Source organism: Convolutriloba macropyga, chromosome 8, assembly GCF_964194025.1.
Source record: "Convolutriloba macropyga chromosome 8, txConMacr16.3, whole genome shotgun sequence".
Lineage (NCBI taxonomy): Eukaryota > Metazoa > Xenacoelomorpha > Acoela > Convolutidae > Convolutriloba > Convolutriloba macropyga.
Genome location: NC_134475.1, coordinates 48,571,789 through 48,580,189, shown reverse-complemented (window position 1 = coordinate 48,580,189; position 8,401 = coordinate 48,571,789).

Below are 8,401 nucleotides of genomic sequence, written 5' to 3'. Positions count from 1 at the left end.
ATGGGGGCCATTTAATGGGAAAGGACCCCAAAATTCTCCCAATTCGTTCTTTTGATTTTTTAGAGAATGAATTGCATTGATATTTAGTTGATCAGATTAAGTTCGTAAAATCAACTATCAGACTCAATCTAACTTTTAAGACACAATTTATTTCCAAAACCCTTAAATCAAAAAGCTGTTGACCGTAGTCAGTTACTTTTTTTGTACAACGGTTGTCAACAACTTCAATTTTTTTGTTACGTATTTTGGAATGTAAAAGCATTATCCCTACCTCATTTGTTAAATTGCACTTAGTTTCAATTGCAAAAGAGGTAATGAAATCATACGTAAAGATGAATAGGGTAATTTTCCTTTAGTAAAACTTTATATTACACAAATGGCCAAGTAGTAATATAAAGTTTACTTCGTGTCCATTGAAAAGTAGTATTAATTCGCTCGAGAAGTAATCATCGAAATTTTTGGAGATATTTGATCATACGTTGGAACAAAAAATTTAAGCTAACTTAGCGGTTTCAATCTAAACTGTAAGGTATCAATTTGTACACCAAAGACATGCTAATTTCTCCCGATGAAGAAATTTTGGAAAAAGAAATTATGACGAATGGTCTTACTCAACAACCATAAAGAACCAGCTGTCTTTTTGTTTTGACCAAAATAAATTGTCATACAACAAAAAATGAAGCATTTTAGTCACAGCGTTTTCTCACATTAGATTCTAGCTTGTTCAGGGACATGTTTGATTTGATCTTTATTTTTTTTACTTCTGGTTTTGTTTAACCCTGAAAAATTTGAGATGCAGCTTTGCTCAAAGGCCAACAGTTGTTGCGACTATAACTGTGTTGTTTCCTAAAAACGACAACGAATGTCTAGGTGACCCCAAAATCAAATAACAAATAATTTGATGTCGAGCGGATTGCTCTCAATAGACGGGTGAGGTGTTGGCTCAGTCAGAAGCTAACTGTGGGATAGGAGCGCTGTCCAGGGGCTATGAGTGGGGAACATAAGTAGAAGGACGGGATACCATAAGTCTGAAATTTTAAAGTATTTTCTGTTAATCGCTCCCTTTGAGACTTGTAAAGCTCCTAGAGTTTTGATCAGCAATTTAATGCACTCCTGGTTTACCTGTTACATTGACTTTTGAGGACAGCAATCCAAACTAGAATTTGATCAAAAAAGTTTGTTTTACAACAAATTGGGTTAAGGGACCAACAGATTTTTTTGTTTGAGAACAAATAAAAATGGTTTGTGAAGTTTGAATAATTTTTTAAAACATAGGTTGATGAAATAAAACCTGTATGTGTGAGGAGAGTCATTCCATCTGAACCCAAGTACTGATGTGTTTGTGTCTGTTTGCTTTTCGATATATGGTATGTGCATGTGTACTAATACGATTTTTTCTATGCGTGTTTTTAGCGTACTCAAAAGTGTGTCTGTATGTTTATTTCTAGACGATCTCTCTCTCTCACTCTGTATGTTTATTTCCCTCTCTCTCTCTCTCTCTCTCTCTCTCTCTCTCTCTCTGTGACTGTATACGCGTGTTTGTGAATGAGTTTGTTAGCATTTTATCTACGTGTTACGTGTCTCGTATATGTCATTGGTCAAGTTTTTGTTGATAGTTATTCATTTCTGTATGTGTTTGTGAAAGCATGTAATTATTGTTTCAAAATTAATGTGTTTTACATAACAAACAGAGATGCTATTAATGTTATGCTTTAACATATAATAGCATCTAAAATAGCAAACAGAGATGCTATTAATGTTATGCTTTAACATTAATAGCATCTATTTTATTTTTTAATTAATTCCAAAAATAAAATAGCTTGATTTTTTGCGTCTCTAAATTAACTTACATTTGAGTTCTCAGAATACTTTTTTGACCCTCTCGGATTCTATAAAAAGCGCTCTGGCTTTAGGTTCATATCCTCTTGTCACATGTTGGTTAAAGAACCCGGGTCGAGGTTTTTACCCAAAAATACCGGGGAAAAGAGTGTAAAGAGTGTAAAAATAAAAAAATTCCCCACCTTTTTCTCCGCTTAATTAAGGGTGGAAGAGTGGAATTGAAAGAGTGGAAATTTAAAAAGTTAGAGTGGAAAGAGTGGAAAAATAATTATTTCCACTGTTAAAAATTACACTTAATTTTTATTTTTACACTCTTATAATTTCACTCTTAAAATTAATTTTACACTCTTCCACCCTTATTATTAAAATTCCACTCTTTGAATTACACTCTTCCACCCTTAATTAAGCGGAGAAATAGGGGGGAATTTTTTATTTTTATACTCTTTACACTCTTTTCCCCAGTTCATAACGCCGGAATTAAAGTGGAAATATTTTATTGTCACACTCTTTACACTCTTTTCCCCGTAAAATATATTGGAATAAAGGTGGAATTAATTCACTATTACACTCTTTCCTCGCAAGCCAGAATAAAGGTGGAATTTTTTTATTTTTACACTCTTAAATGCACCAACCTAGAAAGCAGCTCCATAATGAAGATGAAGAGCAGAGGGTTCGACAACTCCACAAAGTCCGTATATTTAAAGTCTTTTTTAGCAACGTGAGGTGCATAAAGATCTCAACAATAATAGGAAAACAACTTTTTTCTGGAAAGCAAATTTTATCAAGGAGTTTCCCTACCAATGTTGAGAAAAAAGTGCACCTCTAAAGAGCTAAGACTTTTTAAATAACACATTTAAGCAAGCTGAAAACAACATAAACATATCATCACATCATAAGCATAGACAAACTCAAACCAAAAGGCAACCGAAGCGAGAGACGAGCGTCAGACGAACAAGACGAGCGAGAGACGAGCGAGAGACGAGCGAGAGACGAGCGAAAGACGAGCGAGAGACGAGCAAGAGACGAGCGAAAGACGAGCGAGAGACGAGGGAGAGAGCGCAAGAGCGAAGGGAGGGGGGAGAACACCGAAAAATCTTGACGCCCGAAAGGCGTTCCACCCATTTTTGACGTAATTTCATTGCTTTTGCAACATTCCGTATGAAAAACTAACTTTTTTCCTAGGCAAACTATGACAAAAACTCTTTTTGTCATACACACTAGGTACACATGGGATACTCCATGCCAACTTTGGTTTGATTTCGACAACTCTAAGACCCAATAAAAAAAAACTGTAGTTAAAATTCGTTATTCGCAAAAATTGCAAATTTCCGTATGAAAAACTAACTTTTTTCTAGAAAAGCTATAGCAAAAACTCCTTTCGCATTACACTCTAGGTACACATGGGATACTCCATACCGAATTTGGTTCGATTTGGACAACTCCTTGACCTAATCAAAAAGACCTATTTTTAAAAATTATTTAATATTAATTATTCGAATTAATCAGAAATTAACGTACGAAAAACTAACTTTTTTCCTAGACAAGGTATAGCAAAAATTCTTTTTGTTTTTCACTCTAGGTAGCCATGGGATACTACTTACCGAGTTTAGTTTGATTTGGACAACTCCTTGACCCGACGAAAAAGACCTATTTTTAAAATTCGTTATTCGCGAAGTTCGCAGATTTCAGTATGAAAACCTAACTTTTTTCCTAGAAAAACTATAGCAAAAATTCCTTTTGCATTACACTCTAGGTACACACGGGATACTCCATACCGAGTTTGGTTCGATTTGGACAGCTCCTTGACCTAATCAAAAAGACCTATTTTTAAAAATTATTTAATATTAATTATTCGAATTAATCAGAAATTAACGTACGAAAAACTAACTTTTTTCCTAGACAAGGTATAGCAAAAATTCTTTTTGTTTTTCACTCTAGGTAGCCATGGGATACTACATACCGAGTTTAGTTTGATTTGGACAACTCCTTGACCCGACGAAAAAGACCTATTTTTAAAATTCGTTTTTCGCGAAGTTCGCAGATTTCAGTATGAAAACCTAACTTTTTTCCTAGAAAAACTATAGCAAAAATTCCTTTTGCATTACACTCTAGGTACACACGGGATACTCCATACCGAGTTTGGTTCGATTTGGACAACTCCTTGACCTAATCAAAAAGACCTATTTTTAAAAATTATTTAATATTAATTATTCGAATTAATCAGAAATTAACGTACGAAAAACTAACTTTTTTCCTAGACAAGGTATAGCAAAAATTCTTTTTGTTTTTCACTCTAGGTAGCCATGGGATACTACATACCGAGTTTAGTTTGATTTGGACAACTCCTTGACCCGACGAAAAAGACCTATTTTTAAAATTCGTTATTCGCGAAGTTCGCAGATTTCAGTATGAAAACCTAACTTTTTTCCTAGAAAAACTATAGCAAAAATTCCTTTTGCATTACACTCTAGGTACACACGGGATACTCCATACCGAGTTTGGTTCGATTTGGACAACTCCTTGACCTAATCAAAAAGACCTATTTTTAGAAATTATTTAAAATTAATTATTCGAATTAATCAGAAATTAACGTACGAAAAGCTAACTTTTTTCCTAGACAAGGTATAGCAAAATTTTTTTTTGTTTTTCACTCTAGGTACCCATGGGATACTACATACCGAGTTTAGTTTGATTTGGACAACTCCTTGACCCGACGAAAAAGACCTATTTTTAAAATTCGTTATTCGCGAAGTTCGCAGATTTCAGTATGAAAACCTAACTTTCTTCCTAGAAAAACTATAGCAAAAATTCCTTTTGCATTACACTCTAGGTACACACGGGATACTCCATGCCAACTGTGGTTTGATTTCGACAACTCTAAGACCCAATAAAAAAAACCTGTAGTTAAAATTCGTTATTCGCAAAAATTGCAAATTTCCGTATGAAAAACTAACTTTTTCCTTAGAAAAGTTATAGCAAAAATTGCTTTTGTATTACACTCTAGGTACACATGGGATACTCCCTACCGAGTTTGGTTCGATTTGGACAACTCTTGACCTAATCAAAAAGACCTATTTTTAAAAATTATTTAAAATTAATTATTCGAGTTAATCGGAAATTAACGTACGAAAAGCTAACTTTTTTCCTAGACAAGCTATAGCAAAAATTCTTTTTGTTTTAGACTCTAGGCACCCATGGTATACTCAGTACTCAGTTTGGTTCACTTTGGACAACTCCTTGACCCGACGAAAAAGACCTATTTTTAAAATTCGTTATTCGCGAAGTTCGCAGATTTCAGTATGAAAACCTAACTTTTTTCCTAGAAAAACTATAGCAAAAATTCCTTTTGCATTACACTCTAGGTAGACATGGGATACTCCATGCCAAATGTGGTTTGATTTCGACATCTCTAAGACCCAATAAAAAAAACTGTAGTTAAAATTCGTTATTCGCAAAAATTGCAAATTTCCGTATGAAAAACTAACTTTTTTCTTAGAAAAGCTATAGCAAAAATTCCTTTTGCATTACACTCTAGGTACACATGGAATACTCCATACCGAGTTTGGTTCGATTTGAACAACTCCTTGACCTAATCAAAAAGACCTATTTCTAAAAATTATTTAAAATTAATTGTTCGAATTAATCGGAAATTAACGTACGAAAAGCTAACTTTTTTTCTAGACAAGCTATAGCAAAAATTCTTTTTGTTTTAAAATCTAGGCACCCATGGTATACTCAGTACTCAGTTTGGTTCACTTTGGACAACTCCTTGACCCGACGAAAAAGACCTATTTTTAAAATTACTTATTTGAAATAATAGCAAATTTCCGAATGAAAAACTAACTTTTTTCCTAGGCAAGCTATACCAAAAATTCTTTCTGGTTTAGAATCTAGGCACCCATGGTAAACTCAGTTATCAGTTTAGTTCACTTTGGACAACTCCTTGACCCGACGAAAAAGACCTATTTTTAAAATTACTTATTTGAAATAATAGCAAATTTCCGAATGAAAAACTAACTTTTTTCCTAGGCAAGCTAAACCAAAAATTCGTTCTGTTTTAGACTCTAGGCACCCATGGTATACTCAATACTCAGTTTGGTTCACTTTGGAAAACTCCTTGACCCGACGAAAAAGACCTATTTTTAAATTTCAATAATTGCAATTTATTTGAAATAGTAACAAATTTCCGTATGAAAAACTAACTTTTTTCCTAGGCAAGCTATACCAAAAATTCTTTCTGTTTTAGACTCTAGGCACCCATGGTATACTCAATTCCCAGTTTGGTTCACTTTGGACAACTCCTTGACCCGACGAAAAAGACCTATTTTTAAAATTCGTTATTCGCGAATTTCGCCAATTTCCGTATGAAAACCCAACTTCTTTCCTAGCAAAGCTATAGCAAAAATTCCTTTTGCAATACGCTTTAGGTACACATGGGATACTCCATTCCGAGTTTGGTTTGATTTGGACAACTCCTTGATCCGACGAAATAGACCAATTTTTAAAATTCAATAATTGCAATTTATTTGAAATAATAGCAAATTTCCGTATGAAAAACTAACTTTTTTCCTAGGCAAGCTATACCAAAAATTCTTTCTGTTTTAGACTCTAGGCACCCATGGTATACTCAATTCCCAGTTTGGTTCACTTTGGACAACTCCTTGACCCGACGAAAAAGACCTATTTTTAAAATTCGTTATTCGCGAATTTCGCCAATTTCCGTATGAAAACCCAACTTTTTTCCTAGCAAAGCTATAGCAAAAATTCCTTTTGCATTACACTCTAGGTACACATGGAATACTCCATACCCACTTTGGTTCACTTTGTACAACTCCTTGACCCGATAAAAATACTATATTTGAAAATTAAATATTGGAAATAATCGCAAATTTCCGTATGAAAAGCTAACTTTTTTCCTAGGCAAGCTATACCAAAAACTCTTCCTGTTTTAGACTCTAGGCACCCATGGTATACTCAATACTCAGTTTGGTTCACTTTGGACAACTCCTTGACCCGACGAAAAAGACCTATTTTTAAAATTACTTATTTGAAATAATAGCAAATTTCCGAATGAAAAAATAACTTTTTTCCTAGACAAGCTATACCAAAAATTCTCTCTGTTTTAGACTCTAGGCACCCATGGTATACTCAATACCCAGTTTGGTTCTCTTTGGACAGCTCCTTGACCCGACGAAAAAGACCTATTTTTAAAATTCGTTATTCGCGAAATTCGCAAATTACCGTATGAAAACCTAACTTTTTTCCTAGAAAAGCTATAGCAAAAAATCCTTTTGCCATACGCTTTAGGTACACATGGGATACTCCAAACAGAGTTTGGTTCGATTTGGACAACTCCTTGATCCGACGAAATAGACCAATTTTTAAAATTCAATAATTGCAATTTATTTGAAATAATGGCAAATTTCCGTATGAAAAACTAACTTTTTTCCTAGGCAAGCTATACCAAAAATTCTTTCTGTTTTAGACTCTAGGCACCCATGGTATACTCAATACCCAGTTTGGTTCACTTTGCACAACTCCTTGACCCGACGAAAAAGACCTATTTTTAAAATTCGTTATTCGCGAAATTCGCAAATTTCCGTATGAAAACCTAACTTTTTTCCTAGCAAAGCTATAGCAAAAATTTCTTTTGCAATACACTCTAGGTACACATGGGATACTCCATACCCACTTTGGTTCACTTTGTACAACTCCTTGACCCGATAAAAAATACTATATTTGAAAATTAAATATTGGAAATAATCGCAAATTTCCGTATGAAAAGCTAACTTTTTTCCTAGGCAAGCTATACCAAAAATTCTTTCTGTTTTAGACTCTAGGCACCCATGGTATACTCAATGCTCAGTTTGGTTCACTTTGGACAACTCCTTGACCCGACGAAAAAGACCTATTTTTAAAATTCGTTATTCGCGAAATTCGCAAATTTCCGTATGAAAACCTAACTTTTTTCCTAGAAAAGCTATAGCAAAAATTCTTTTTGCAATACGCTTTAGGTACACATGGGATACTCCATTCCGAGTTTGGTTCGATTTGGACAACTCCTTGATCCGACGAAACAGACCAATTTTTAAAATTCAATAATTGCAATTTATTTGAAATAATAGCAAATTTCCGTATGAAAAACTAACTTTTTTCCTAGGCAAGCTATACCAAAAATTCTTTCTGTTTTAGACTCTAGGCACCCATGGTATACTCAATTCCCAGTTTGGTTCACTTTGGACAACTCCTTGACCCGACGAAAAAGACCTATTTTTAAAATTCGTTACTCTAAATTTTTAGTACACACGGAAAACTCCATGCACACATATAAACGTACATGCATATATATATATATATATATATATATATATATATATATATATATATATATATATATAAACATAAGTTTGCGTAATTAAGAATAAAAAAAATAAAAAGATCTACATTATTCGAAATTAAATCGAAAAGGGACACAAACAGCAGAAATTTATACAATTGAATGAACAAAAAAATCACATTTTGAACTACTTTCTCATAAAAAAATAATAAATTTCAGTACTAA